The sequence below is a fragment of the Chiloscyllium plagiosum genome, chromosome 39, assembly GCF_004010195.1.
Source record: "Chiloscyllium plagiosum isolate BGI_BamShark_2017 chromosome 39, ASM401019v2, whole genome shotgun sequence".
Taxonomy (NCBI): Eukaryota; Metazoa; Chordata; class Chondrichthyes; order Orectolobiformes; family Hemiscylliidae; genus Chiloscyllium; species Chiloscyllium plagiosum.
In genome coordinates, this window is record NC_057748.1 from 10955813 (window position 1) to 10969288 (window position 13476).

General features: G+C 41.6%; 1 protein-coding gene across 2 annotated transcripts in view; it reads right to left on the reverse strand.

Moving 5' to 3' along the window:
* The window catches only part of gga1 (golgi-associated, gamma adaptin ear containing, ARF binding protein 1), a 119577-nt gene extending 107853 nt beyond the window's left edge, over positions 1-11724 (reverse strand). For both annotated transcript variants that reach the window (XM_043679760.1, XM_043679759.1), the window contains exon 1: positions 11515-11724. The gene's annotated coding sequence lies outside the window, so the exon portion shown is untranslated. The remainder of the gene's footprint in view (positions 1-11514) is intronic.
* Between the last annotated feature and the right edge of the window lie 1752 nt (positions 11725-13476).

A 13476-nucleotide genomic window follows, 5' to 3' on the forward strand; every position in this document is an offset into this window, starting at 1 on the left:
GATATTTATATGCCAAGTCCATTAAGGACAATACAAACCATGAAAAGTGAAGGGGAGGTAGGGAGAGAGGGAAGGGACTAAACGAAAATGGAGTTGGAGGGGGAGGTAAAGCTCTGTATCCCTTACAGTGCCCATCTCTCCCTAAAGTATTGAGTGAATGTTGTTTTTGAAAGCTCAACTTGCAAATGAGCCAAATACCTGGATGTTATTCCACAGTTACAGGTTCTCTGCATGCAGCTCTTAAGGCATAGGCTACATATATATAATAAATAATATATATTTGTTCAACTGTAAATGAGTCCAGAGATCTTCACATAAAAGAATCCATGTACCTTGTTTGTGTTACATTTTGATAACACAAGAATAATATTACACATATCTTAAGAATGAATAAGAATAGATTTCTTGGTGAATAACATATCAGTGACCTCTTGTTATGCTTTCATTCCACAAATGGAAACATTCCCTCTCTATCCATTCTATCAAACCCTCTCACATAGAAGAAAAACACAGAAAATATAGGAGAAGACAGCCATTCGGTCCTTCATAACTGCCATTAAACTTTATTGAAACCTCAATGATAATAACGTAATTCCAATTCAACCCCCTGGAGTGCGACTCAGTGGGCTGCACTCTTAACTCCGAGTTACAAGGTTCCATGGTGTGAAGACAAAATAATGAAGGCCACAATGCAGTACTATGGGAGTGCTGCATTGTTGGTGGGGTGTCATCTTAAAGGTGAGACATTGAACTGATGCACCTCTACCTGCTCGGGAATGTTGCAGAAGATTTACGTGGAACTATTTCTAGAGAAGAGCAGTGCACCCCCACCACTACTCCTTTTCCAGTGTCCTGGATAATATTTATCTCTCAATCAACATCACAAAAAACCAAACTGAGTTGGTCATCATTCACTGGTGGGAGCTTACTGCGTGCAAACTGGTGGCTGCACTTCTTGCGTTACGACAGTGACTACACGTCCTCGACTAAAGCACTTCGGGACATTTGATGGTTGTGAAATATGCCATCTCAAATGGAACCTTTTCCTTCTATGCATTATAATAGCTACACAATTGTAGTTGAACCGCTGTTTACAGCACTGCCTGTGGACAAGATTGACATGGTCATATTGACAACAGATGCTGACCAAGATGCTAATTTGTCCATTGACCGCAACAAGAAAAGGAAGGACTAAAAAAAGATGAGGCCAGGAATCATGACAGCCATGCAGCAGCGTGTCCAACTCTCCTAATATCATTGTAGGACTCAACGTGGACCCAGAATCTTAGGTCTACTCAGTCCATGCCAACCATAATCCCAAACTAAACCAGTCCCACCTGCCTGCACTTGGCCTATATCTCTCAAAATATTTCTTATTCATTACTTATCCAAATGTTATAAGGGTACCCACATCCACCACTTCCTCTGGAAGTTCATTCTACACATGAACAACCCATAGTGTAAAGACGTTACCCCTCATGTCTTTATAAAATCTTTCTCTTCTCACCTTAGAAATATACCCCCTAGTCTTGAAATCCCCATCTCTAGGGAAAAGACACCTGCCATTCACCTTATCTATGCCCCTCATGATTTTATAAACCTCAATAAGGTCACCCCTCAACTTCCTACGCTTCAGTGAAAAAAGTCCCAGTCTCCTTATAACTCAAACCTTCCATTCCCAGCAATATCCTGATAAATCTTTTCTGAACTCCCTCTAACTTAACAATATCCTCTTATCAGGGCAACCAAAACTGGACACAGTACTGCAGAAGAGGCCTCACCAATGTCCTGTAAAATAATGCAGAGAGGAGTTGGAGTCCTGGTTATAAAGGAAATGGTTACAGGGGGAGTGAGGTGAACTGCAGTCTAGAATGGAATTGTCAAAGCCATAAAAAAATTAGTCATCATCCAACTCAAACTTTAGTGGTTGGTGAGATCATGAGAACAAACTCCGTTGTTCTGCAGCCTTGACAGGAACTCTGACTGAGTTTTACAGTCTTATACACTAACTCAGACAAAATAAACCTTTCCAGATGGGGACACATTCTCAGATTGAATTTTATTTTAGGGAGCTGGGGGCAGGGGGTTTGTTGGAGAATAACAGGCCATCAGAATGTTCATGCCTTGAAGGTTTCAGGAATGAGGTCATGCAATGTGGCAGGTGACCTTTGACCCATGACAGATATGAATATCCATCACAGACCTGGAATCTCATTTCCATGGACTCTCACTAATGTTTGCTTTCAAAAGAGTCACTAATTTCAATTTGTTTTGCAATTCAGTTCTTAACCAGGGACAGAAAGAGGACAGGAAAAACATGGAGAACAACATTTTTGATGTAAGATTTTGGGGCAGGTCAATTGGCCAGATTAATTGGAAGAAAAATGAGGACTCAAGCTGAGAAGAGAAATAAGATAATGGGATGATGGAGAAGGAGATGGATGACAATGAGTGGAAGTGAAATGTTTATATTGTCAAAGTTACTTTTCCATTCTGTGTCAGATGTGAATGTACAGTTGAAGCATTGTTCAAACTTAAACACAGTGGGAAGGATTTGGGTTTGTAACTTGAAGTAAAATAGACAGAATTAGATTGGTGGTCCAGGTTACAGGCCTCTTTATTTCATAGAGTCATTCCCGCACAGAAGGAGGCCATTTGGCCTTTCAAGTCTATGCTAGCTCTCTGTGGAGCAATCCAATAAATCAGTCTCATTCCCCTGCTTCACTCCCTTAGCCTTGCAGATTCTCTCAGGCATAAATCTAATTATGTTTTCAACTGATTATCACTGTTTCCCACACACTTGTATGCAGCAAATTCCAGGGCATTAGCACCAGGAAGATTAGGCTCGTCGTCAGGTATCCCTAATTGACAACCCTTTCCCTTGTAATGTCAAATAATGGGAACAGCTTTACTCTCTTACTTCACTTTTCATCGACAGGGGTGACCTGAAGAACAAATTCCTGAACAAATACCCTCAGGCAGCTGAAGGCGCGACCAGTGTTGGACAGCTCAAAAGTGGGGACGCTCAAGATGCCAGAATTCTAGGATCACAGATTTCCCTAAGGCTGGAGGGATTATGTTTATAGGATAGGGTGAAGACATGGAGGGAATTGGAAATAGAGTTTTGAAATTGAAACATTGCCTGTTGTAGGTCATAGAACACAGGGGTGATAGGTGAATGCACCTCAATGGGAAGAAGGACACAGGAAAGCAGAGTTTTGGATGACTTCAAGTTTAGAGGATAGAATATGGGAGGTTGCTGAGAATTGCATTAGTATTCATTGAATAAAACGTGAAGTGCTTGAAACCATATAAATGTACAAATGGAGAAAAGCTGAAGAAAGCTGCAACGCAAATGGACTTGGGAGGACTTAGTCAAAGAGATAGGCAGCACAGAAACAGACCCTTCGGTCCAACTCACCCATGCCTACCAGATATCCTAGATAAATCTAGTCCCATCTGCCACCCATTTGCCCATACCCCTCTAAACCCTCCCTATTCATATATACAATAAGATGCCTCTTAAATGTTGCAATTGTACCAGCCTCCACCACTTCCTCTGGCAGCTCATTCCATATATGGACCACCTTCTGTGTGAAAACGTTACCCTCTGGTCCCTCTTTAAATCTTTCCCCCTCTCACCATAAACCTGTGCCCTCTAGTTTTGGAATCCCCCACCCTGGAGAAAAGACCTTGTCTATTTACACTAACCATGCCGCTCATGATTTTATAAACCTCTAGAAAGGTCATCACTCGCCTACGATGCTCTTGTGCATGAAACACAGAAACCTAGCACATGGGTTAAAAAGTAATCAGGAAGGCTAATGGAATGTTGACTCTTATTTCAAATGTTTTAGAGTATAGAATTGGGAAGTCTTACTGCAACTGTACCAGATCACATCTGGAGTATTGTGAGCAGTTTTGGACCCCTTATTTAAGGGGAAAGTATAATTTCATTGGAGGCAGTTCAGGAAAAGATCACTAGGATGATCACTGGTAGGGTGGGACTGACTTATGAGCAGAAGCTAAACAAATTAGCACTCACTGGAGTTTAGAAGAATGAGAGGTGATCTCATTGAAACATATACAATTCTTAAAGGGCTTGACAGGGTAAATGCTGATAGCACGTTTCCCCTCATAGCAGAGTCTAGGACCAGAGGGCATAGTCTCAGAATAAAGAGACACCAATTTAAAACTGAGACAAGGAGGAATTTCTTCTCTTGGATGGTGGAGAGTCATTGGAACACCTTGCCACAGAGATATGTGGGAGCAGAGACCTTGGGTATATTTAAGGTTGAGATGGGTAGATTTTTAATCAGTAGGGGAATCATGGGTTATCAGGAAAAGGCAGGAAATTGAACATGAGGCATGTTGGATCAGTCATGATCCTATTCAATGGTGGAGCACATTTGAGGGGCCTGTTCCTATTTCTTATGGTCCTCACCTTGTTCTTCCTAGTGTTCAGATAGGATAAAACAGCTAACCTTTCAAGTGCAGAGATTTAAACTGCCGAGCTAAAAGGGGGAGGTGATGGCCTAGTGGTATTGTTGCTGGACTATTAATCCAGAAACATTAATCCAGCTAATGTTAAGGGGTCCAGGGTTAGATTCCTGCCACTGGCAGTTGGTGGAATTTGAATTCAATAATAATCTGGAATTACCGATGATCACAAAACCATTGTCAGAAAAGTCCATTTGGTTCACTAATGTCCTTTTCAGGGATGGAAATCTGCCATCCACACCTGGTCTGGCCTCCATGTGACTCCAGATTCACAGCAATGTGGTTGACTCTCAACTGCCCGTTGAAATGGCCTAGCAAGCCACTCATTTCAAAGTCAATTAGGGCTGGGCAATAAATGCTGGCCAGCCAGTGCTGCCCATGTCCCATAAGTGAATAAAGAAAAAGATATTCGGTCGTAAACGGGAATCTCCATATGCATTCAGCAGGTGTCCTTAACAGTGTTCGTGATCATGGGTTTAAGCTGATTTAATGAAAATTGTCTAAAGAATTACCTCACTGATTGTAGATTTACAGCCCAATATTTGTTTCTTTTATAATATCAGTTCTGTGATCAGCACTGTTAGCAGTCAGTTCAGCATTATAATGTGGGAGCTGAATAAAACTCTCTGGATCATTCATATTGCCATTTCACAGGGCAGTCCATCGTTTAGAAGTCGATCATGAGTTCACAGACCTCAAGGGATTGCCGAGCATGCTGTATCAGATTTCTCATTTAGTTAACATGCCTCTGATACAAAAATGTCCACCTCCCTTGACTCCTGTATGCTCTGACCTACGCTGGCAAATTTAAAATGCTTGTCTACATTTCAACCTTCTCCCCAACCTGCACAATTCCCTGCCCCTCTCTATTTCTGTAACCTCCTTGGGCCTTCACAACTGTTGTGGTCTCTGCATGCCTACATAGAGTCATAGAGATGTACAGCATGGAAACAGATCCTTCGGTCCAACCTGTTCATGCCAACCAGATATCCCAACCCAATTTAGTCCCACCTGCCAGCACCCGGCCCATATCCCTCCAAACCCTTCCTATTCATATACCCATCCAAATGCCTCTTAAATGTTGCAATTGTTCCAGCCAATTCTTTTGTGCTCCCCCCTCATTTTAATGTCTCCATCACTGGCAACTCCACATTCTGAAGTCTATTTCTGAGAAACTCCTCTGAGTCCTCTGTGTCTTAAGTTCTTGCTCCCTCCTTAAGATGCATCCATGAAAACTGTGCTCTATGACCAAGCTTTTGGGTAGCTGTCGAAACACTGCCTTATATGGTTTGGTGTCAAACATTATTTGATATTCACTCCTCGTTGAGTGAACACGTCAACACTGCCAGAGTGGTCCAAATATTTATCAGAATGGTTCCAATGATGAGAGACTACAGTTACGGGGACAGAACTGAGACTGTTTGCCTTTGAGCAGCAATAAACAAAAAGCTACTTGATAGTCTTTAAAGGATTAATTATATTTAGAAAAGTGGCATCTAATGGTTGGAATCTCTAACTAGAGGGCACAGATTTAGGGTGATGAGTAAAAGTACCAGAGGTAACATGAGGAAGAACATTATCATGCATTAAGCAACCAAGATTTGCAGTGCGAGTTTGCATTATTCCCCTCTCTGGTGTGGCCAGAGCCATGGTGACAACAACAATGAGAATGAAAATATTAAATCAGATTCTTGACAACGACAAAATGTTCCTCATTTTTCCCATCAAACCTTAAATGGCAACTTTAGAATCTTGCCAAAGAATGGTGAAAGCCTTATTTCCATGCATTTGCAACCCATTAAAACCCTAGCTTGGACCATTTACACCCCACTTCCAACCCTCCTCTTCCTCACTAAGGAATGAGATGGCGCAAATTCCAGACAAGTTTAAATCGATGATAGCCAGCAGCTGCAGCTCACCGAAAACCTGCCCCGGCTATCACATCATTGCTTCTTCTAGCATGCTCCATGGCTACAATCCTCCTTGACCTCTCATCCACACACCTTTGCGTTGATAGAGCATCAGCCTCAAGTCATCTTATGGCTCTTAACTTGCTTTCTTAGCATTCATTCACTTTCGTGCTTACTTGGAGGCTGTCAGCTTCTGTCTGCTTCATATTGTTTTCTTAGAGAGCACTGATTTGGACACAGAGTTACAGGCTGACAGCCTCTGCAGTTTCATTTGCTGTTTCGTGCAGAGAGAGAGAGGCAGATGGCTTGTGATGTTGGGGAGCAATTAAAACCCTGCCTATCAATCCAAGGTGGGATGATGAGATATTGTATGGAATCAAAGGAGATTTACTATATTGTGCCAGCAGCTCACGCAGCAAACATAAATGGCAATGAGTGGTAGTCAAAGGAGAAGAATTGTCAGTGCAGTGAAGGTAGCCACTCGGAGTATTGTCATAGTGAAGGGACCCATTCCTTTACACCACTGCATGATCGGACTCTTTTCCATCTGAAATTCTTTGCACAACTTTGAATTGCTGCTGGAACAATGTTTTATTACACTGTAATATTCATGTTTTGCTCTTCTTATGCACTCTATGCCACCCTTTGTATGATCGTGTAGTTTGTGCTGTCCATGTAGCACCTTAGTCCTGGAAGAACGCTGTGTCAGTTTTCACTGTATTTGTTGTATATGGTAGAAATGATAAATAAAACCTACTCTCCTCTACTTAATGACTTCATATTAGTCAGATCCAAAACAAAAAGGTTTTCTAACCCTGGTGCATGTTATTCACGAATGTGGCAAACAAGAGATACAGCAGTGCCATCCAATGTCAGGAAACCTGACATTACAACATGAAAGGCAAATGTTGATGTGGCAATTTTGCAATTGTGAATGTCAACATGGAGTTCTTGCATTAGAAATGCTGACAGAAAATTATGGTGCTGGAAGTAAGAGTGTGTATGCCACATGCAAGACTTTCATCATCGTACAGGTTGTTGAAAAAACATTGATTCAGCAGAACAGGAATGATAATAGGCAGTTGCATTTATGCAGCACCTTTAAAATAGGAACAGCCACAGGAACATATAAAGATTTATGACATGCATGGAGGCTATTTGGCCTATTGTGTCCATGGAGAAAGCGAGGACTGCAGATGCTGAAGAGCCAGAGTCAGGAATTCCTGATGAAGGGCATAGGCCTGAAACATCGATTCTTCTGCTCCTCAGATGCTGCCTGATTTACTGTGTTTTTCTAGTGCCACACTCTTCGGCTACTGTGTTCATACTCATTGCAAAAGCAATTCACCTGAATCCTATTTTACGTTTTGGTCCATAGCCCTGAGGTTTATGGTGCTTTAAGTGCGTACCTAAGTGTTATTTTTAAATAAACTGATGAGAAGTTTTGCCTCGACAGCTCCGTTAGGGAGTGAGGTCCAGCCTTTACCCTCTGAATAACCAAATTACTGAAATTTTCTTCGAACCTTACTACCAATTACATTAAATCTGTGCCCCTGACTAGTGACCTTTATGTACAATATAGACAAATGCTCCAACAGTACTTCATGGGATCATTACCAGCCAAGAAGTGGAGGATGGGGGTTATGGTTAGCTTAGTTGGCTGGATGGCTTGTTTGCAATGCACAGTGATGCCAACAATGTGGGTTCAATTCCTGTACTAGCGGAGGTTACCATGAAGGACCCTCCTTCTCAGCATCTTCCCCTCATCTGAGACATGGTGACCCTCAGGTTAAACCATCACCAATTGTCTCTCTATTGAGAGCACAGCCCTATGGTTTGGTAAGACTATGGCAACTTTACCTTTATCAAATAAGGCTTGACAATGAACTGACAATGAGTAGATGACAAAAAGCTTGGTCAAATAGCTGGGTGTTAAGGAGCAAAAACAGAGATAGAAAATGGAGAAGGCAGTTCAGACCTTTGGACTGTTCTGACATTCAACGAACTGTTGATGATCTGTATCTACATCTATTTACACTTAATGCTCCTGCCTAACAAAAATGGGTACATCTTAGGTTTTAAAGCTGCCAACTGGCATATTGTATAAGGTGGGTTCAGCTCAGTAAGAGTTAATACTGAGGAGCGCATTAAGCATGGCCAGTATGGAGTGTGCAAACAGACTTTAGTGAGAAGACAGCTCTGGATCCCGAAGGAGACAAGACCGACTATCAAGCTCTCCTTATAGTCTTAGTAACACAATCTACACCAAATCGTAAGGTAAAGTTGCCATGGTCCCAGAGGACCATAGGGTTGTACTCTTATTAGAGCAAACTGACTAGTGATGGTTTAGCCTGAGGATCACCAGGCAAAGTTGAGAAGGCAGGATCTTTATGGTGACCTCAGCTGGTGCAGGAACTGTTGGAATCACTTGACATCACAAACCAGCTGTCCAGCTAACTGAGATAACCAACCTTCCACACCAAACTTGTACCTAGTTGTTATCATGCAACAAACAAAATCTTGTTTAAAACAAAAGCCTCTTTGAGAAGGTTTCTTTTACCACATTATACTAGTCATAGCCTGAAGATGGAGAAAGTGAGGACTGCAGATGCTGGAGATCAGAGCTGAAAATGTGTTGCTGGAAAATCGCAGCAGGTCAGGCAGCATCCAAGGAGCAGGAGAATCGACGTTTCGGGCATCCTGAAGATCCCAACCTAAATGGAGGATAATGGCAGCAAAATCCCTGGTGTTATCTTTCAGCAAGATGTCTGTGGTAAGGATTCTTTATACAACATGGTGAGCAGCGGGCCAGACTTGATCTATATGCTCATAAAACAGATAGTATAATATTTCAGCAGAAAATGCCAGTAAAATCGTCATTTCGAATTTCTGATGCTAGTTTTTTTTCCCTTCAATTTTACTTCTTCCTGTGTCTGGTAACTGCATGCATATCATTTCTTTACTTTAGAAGATGGTTAAACCAGCAGCTGCTTTCTAGGCTGTTCCACTGTTGCTCCACCAGGAGGCACATCGAGCAGGACAGGAAGAGCCTACCTAACCCCAGCCCTTCTGACATAGAGTTTCCTTTCTGTCAATCTGACCAAAAAAACCTCCAATACACATACACTCTAGGGGAAGGAGCTGCAGAAATATGAGTCCAGACTAGGATTTGAACTAGATTTACCAGTAAGGAGCCCAAAGTTGTCCTGCTGCAAAGCAATCCTGCACAACTTAATGCAACACAGACAGAAAGCTTCACTTGCATAAAACTACACAGAATAGAAATGGCTAATCAGATTAATGCAACCTCTCCAGCCCGATTCCTCACAGTCAGACTCCTAAATGCCAGATCTCTGTTTGGACTGAACCAATATTCAAATAAGGCTGCACAGTACATGACATTTGTATGCAATTAACCACTGGGCAGCAACCTTCAATTTGACTTAACTACTGACTGCTACATTATAAATCGACATTAATGACTCCACAATTAATTAACTCTTTCCATACATCCATAAACAGGCAAACTCACTACATGGCTGCCATATGGAAACATTAGAGTAATTATAAGGGTTTAGATCGCAAAAATGAAATTGCATCTATATAGAAGCCTTCCAAATATACAGGACATCCCAACCCACTTTATTAGCTAATTAATTAAATTATTGCCACACTGTAGGTCAGACAGCAATCAATTTATACACAGCAAGATCTCACTTACACACACACAGACACAAATTGATCATGTGATTTTGAATGATGTTGATTGAATGGCAAACAATGCCAGGACAGGAGGGAGACCATCTGCTTCAAAAGAAGCATCACAAGATCTTTTATCTACAAAACAGACAATGTCAGTTTTCACAGAACGGAATTGGTGTAGAAGACCTTTTAGACTCACTGGAAAGTGGTCCCCTCTGACAGTGCAGCACTCCCTCAGTATTACACTGGTGCATCAGTCTAGACATGCTCCAGACTGTGGAATGGGACTTGAAGCCACAACTGGATCAAAGGCTCCTAACTGACCCACAGTTGACAATTACATTCTATAATGAGTACTTCAGGCAATGTTTGTGCTCAAATCTAATTTCAGAGTTAATAATGATCATAGCCCATGGGTTGTGACCTGCTGAATAAACTATCAATTTCTAAATCACCAACAGTCATTCATTCATCTCTGTCATCACATTTCATTTTGAACAAAGGAAATTTATTATTTTCCATATGACAAAGTAACCAAAATCTCAAAATACCTGCTAATAGGAGAATATACTATTATAGTTCTCAAGTCCCTTCCTTTCACAAAGCTAGTGAAATAAATTATATATTTTTAAAAGAAAATCAGTTTAAGAGACTGTTGAAACAGCAAATAAATATAACAGAGCGGCCGGTTCATATTAAACTGGTTTATAAAGGCAACCCAAATGATTCTTTCAAGAGTTCGATCTATTACCGTTAGGGAGGGAGGATTAATTTCCCCCTTTTTTTAAAAAAAAGCGATAATTGAGGGGACTTACTTTGTTCAAAGAACTAATTCACCGGCTGTGTCGCAAATTTGATCCATCAAGGGACACAAATACGAGTGCAAAATAATTCAAACTTCTGTTCAGAAGGCTTTGTTTTTGAAACCAAAAAGATACTTAAAAACAGGAAGAGCCGAAATCTGCAGCAGAGATGTGTGAACAGGTCGCTTTAGTCAGGTCTGATGAGGGTTTCACACTGGAATTCCTCACATTAGGAATTTGCTTGCGGAGTGAACAATGCCAGGCTTGAGATTCAAATTGCAGCCTCTCATTCTCACTCCAGGAATTTAAAAGCCATTTAACAGAGCATGTTTAGATTGGGGAAAGCAATAGCACATTTTAATAATGATTATGAAATGCTGTTCAGACATTTCAATTTGTTGCTGAAACACCTCTGTTACTACATGTATTAAAAGATAAAAACTTCCAACAACTTTGGCGTCTCTTTTTATGCTTCAAACATGTTAAAACAACTGTTTTGTTCGATTTTCACTCTCGAAAGATTGACAAGAGTCTACAATTTGGCACTGAGCTAAAATTCATCACCATGAATTTTATATACGGTACAGCAAATAACTTACCAATTAGTCTGTTGCAGCTTGCGTTAACAGCTACACATCTTTATTGAAAGACGTGAACTTATCTTCAGCTATCTGTCTCCAGTCTCCCTGCGAGACCTAAACTTTTTGTTGCTCCTTTGAAACTGACCTCGTTTCGCTGCTGGAACTTCACTTGACGTTTACTTGTTACAGCAGCGAGAGGGAGAGAGAAGGGGGAAGAGCAACAGACGACTCTTGATTGATAGCAATATTGCCCAATGGGAAACGACTAGAGTGGTTCTCGCTCCCTTGCAGTGGATCAATGTTTGTCATTTGCAATCATTTTATTTTCCAAAAATAAAACAGAAATTACACTAATTTCATAATTTATCAAATGTTAAAACAGAAGGAGTTGACTATTATTTAAGGAAAGATAATTTCATTGGAGGCAGTTCAAAGAAGATTCACTAGGTTGGTCCCTGATAGGGAGAGATTTTCTGATGAGCAAAGTCCAAACAGGTTGGGACTCATTGGAGTTTAGAAGAACGAGAGATGATCTCATTGAAGTATATAGGACGCTTAAGGAAGTTGACAGGGTGAATGCTTGAGGATGTTTTTCTGAGGCAGAGTCTAGGACCAGACGGCATAGTGTCAGAATAAAGGGGCACCAATCAAAGAAAAAGATAAGAATTTTTTCCTGTCAACATAGAACATAGAACATAGAAGAATACAGCGCAGTACAGGCCCTTTGGCCCTCGATGTTGCGCCGATCCAAGCCCACCTAACCTATACTAACCCACTATCCTCCATATACCTATCCAATGCCCGCTTAAATGCCCATAAAGAGGGAGAGTCCACCACTGCTACTGGCAGGGCATTCCATGAACTTACGACTCGCTGAGTGAAGAACCTACCCCAACTTCAGTCCTATATCTACCCCCCCTTAATTTAAAGCTATGCCCCCTCGTAATAGCTGACTCCATACGTGGAAAAAGGTTCTCATGGTCAACCCTATCTAAACCCCTAATCATCAAGTCACCCCTAAACCTTCTTTACACCATTGAAAACAACCCCAAGTGCCTCAGCCTTTCCTCATACGAACTTCCTACCATACCAGGCAACATCCTAGTAAACCTCCTCTGCACCCGTTCCAGTGCCACCACATCCTTCCTATAGTATGGCGACAAAAACTGCACACAATACTCCAGATGCGGACGCACCAGAGTCTTATACAACTGCAACATGACCTCAGGACTCCGGAACTCAATTCCTCTACCAATAAAAGCCAGTACGCCATATGCCTCTCTCACCGCACTATTTACCTGGGTGGCAACTTTCAGAGATCTGTGTACATGGACACCAAGATCCCTCTGCTCATCCACACTACCAAGTATCCGACCATTAGCCCAGTACCCCATCTAAAGGCATCGAGAGCATCACCCAACCTTCTAACCCCTCTTCCAGGTCATTTATAAAAATGACAAACAGCAATGGTCCCAAAACAGATCCTTGCGGAACACCGCTAGTGACGGCACTCCATGAAGAAACTTTGCCATCAACTACTACCCTCTGTCTTCTTCCATCCAGCCAATTCCTAATCCAAACCTCCAACTCACCCTCAATGCCATATCTCCGTATTTTCTGCAGTAGCCTACCATGGGGAACCTTATCAAACGCCTTACTAAAATCCATATATACCACATCTACCGCTTTCCCCTCATCAACCTCCTTCGTCACCTTTTCAAAGGGTTCTAAGTCTTTGAAACTCCTTGCCATAGAGAGTTGTGAGGGCAGTGCCTTCGTATATGTTTAAGGTGGATATAGATTCTTGATCAGAAGGGGAAATAAAGTGTTATGGGAAAAGGGCAGGAACGTGGACGCAAGAAATGTTGGTTCAGCCATGAATAGTGAATAGTGGAGCAGGCTCGAGAGGTTGAACAGCTTACTCCTGTTCCTATTTCTTATGATCATACTGGCATGCCAAGCCATTGCTAATGGTTCAAT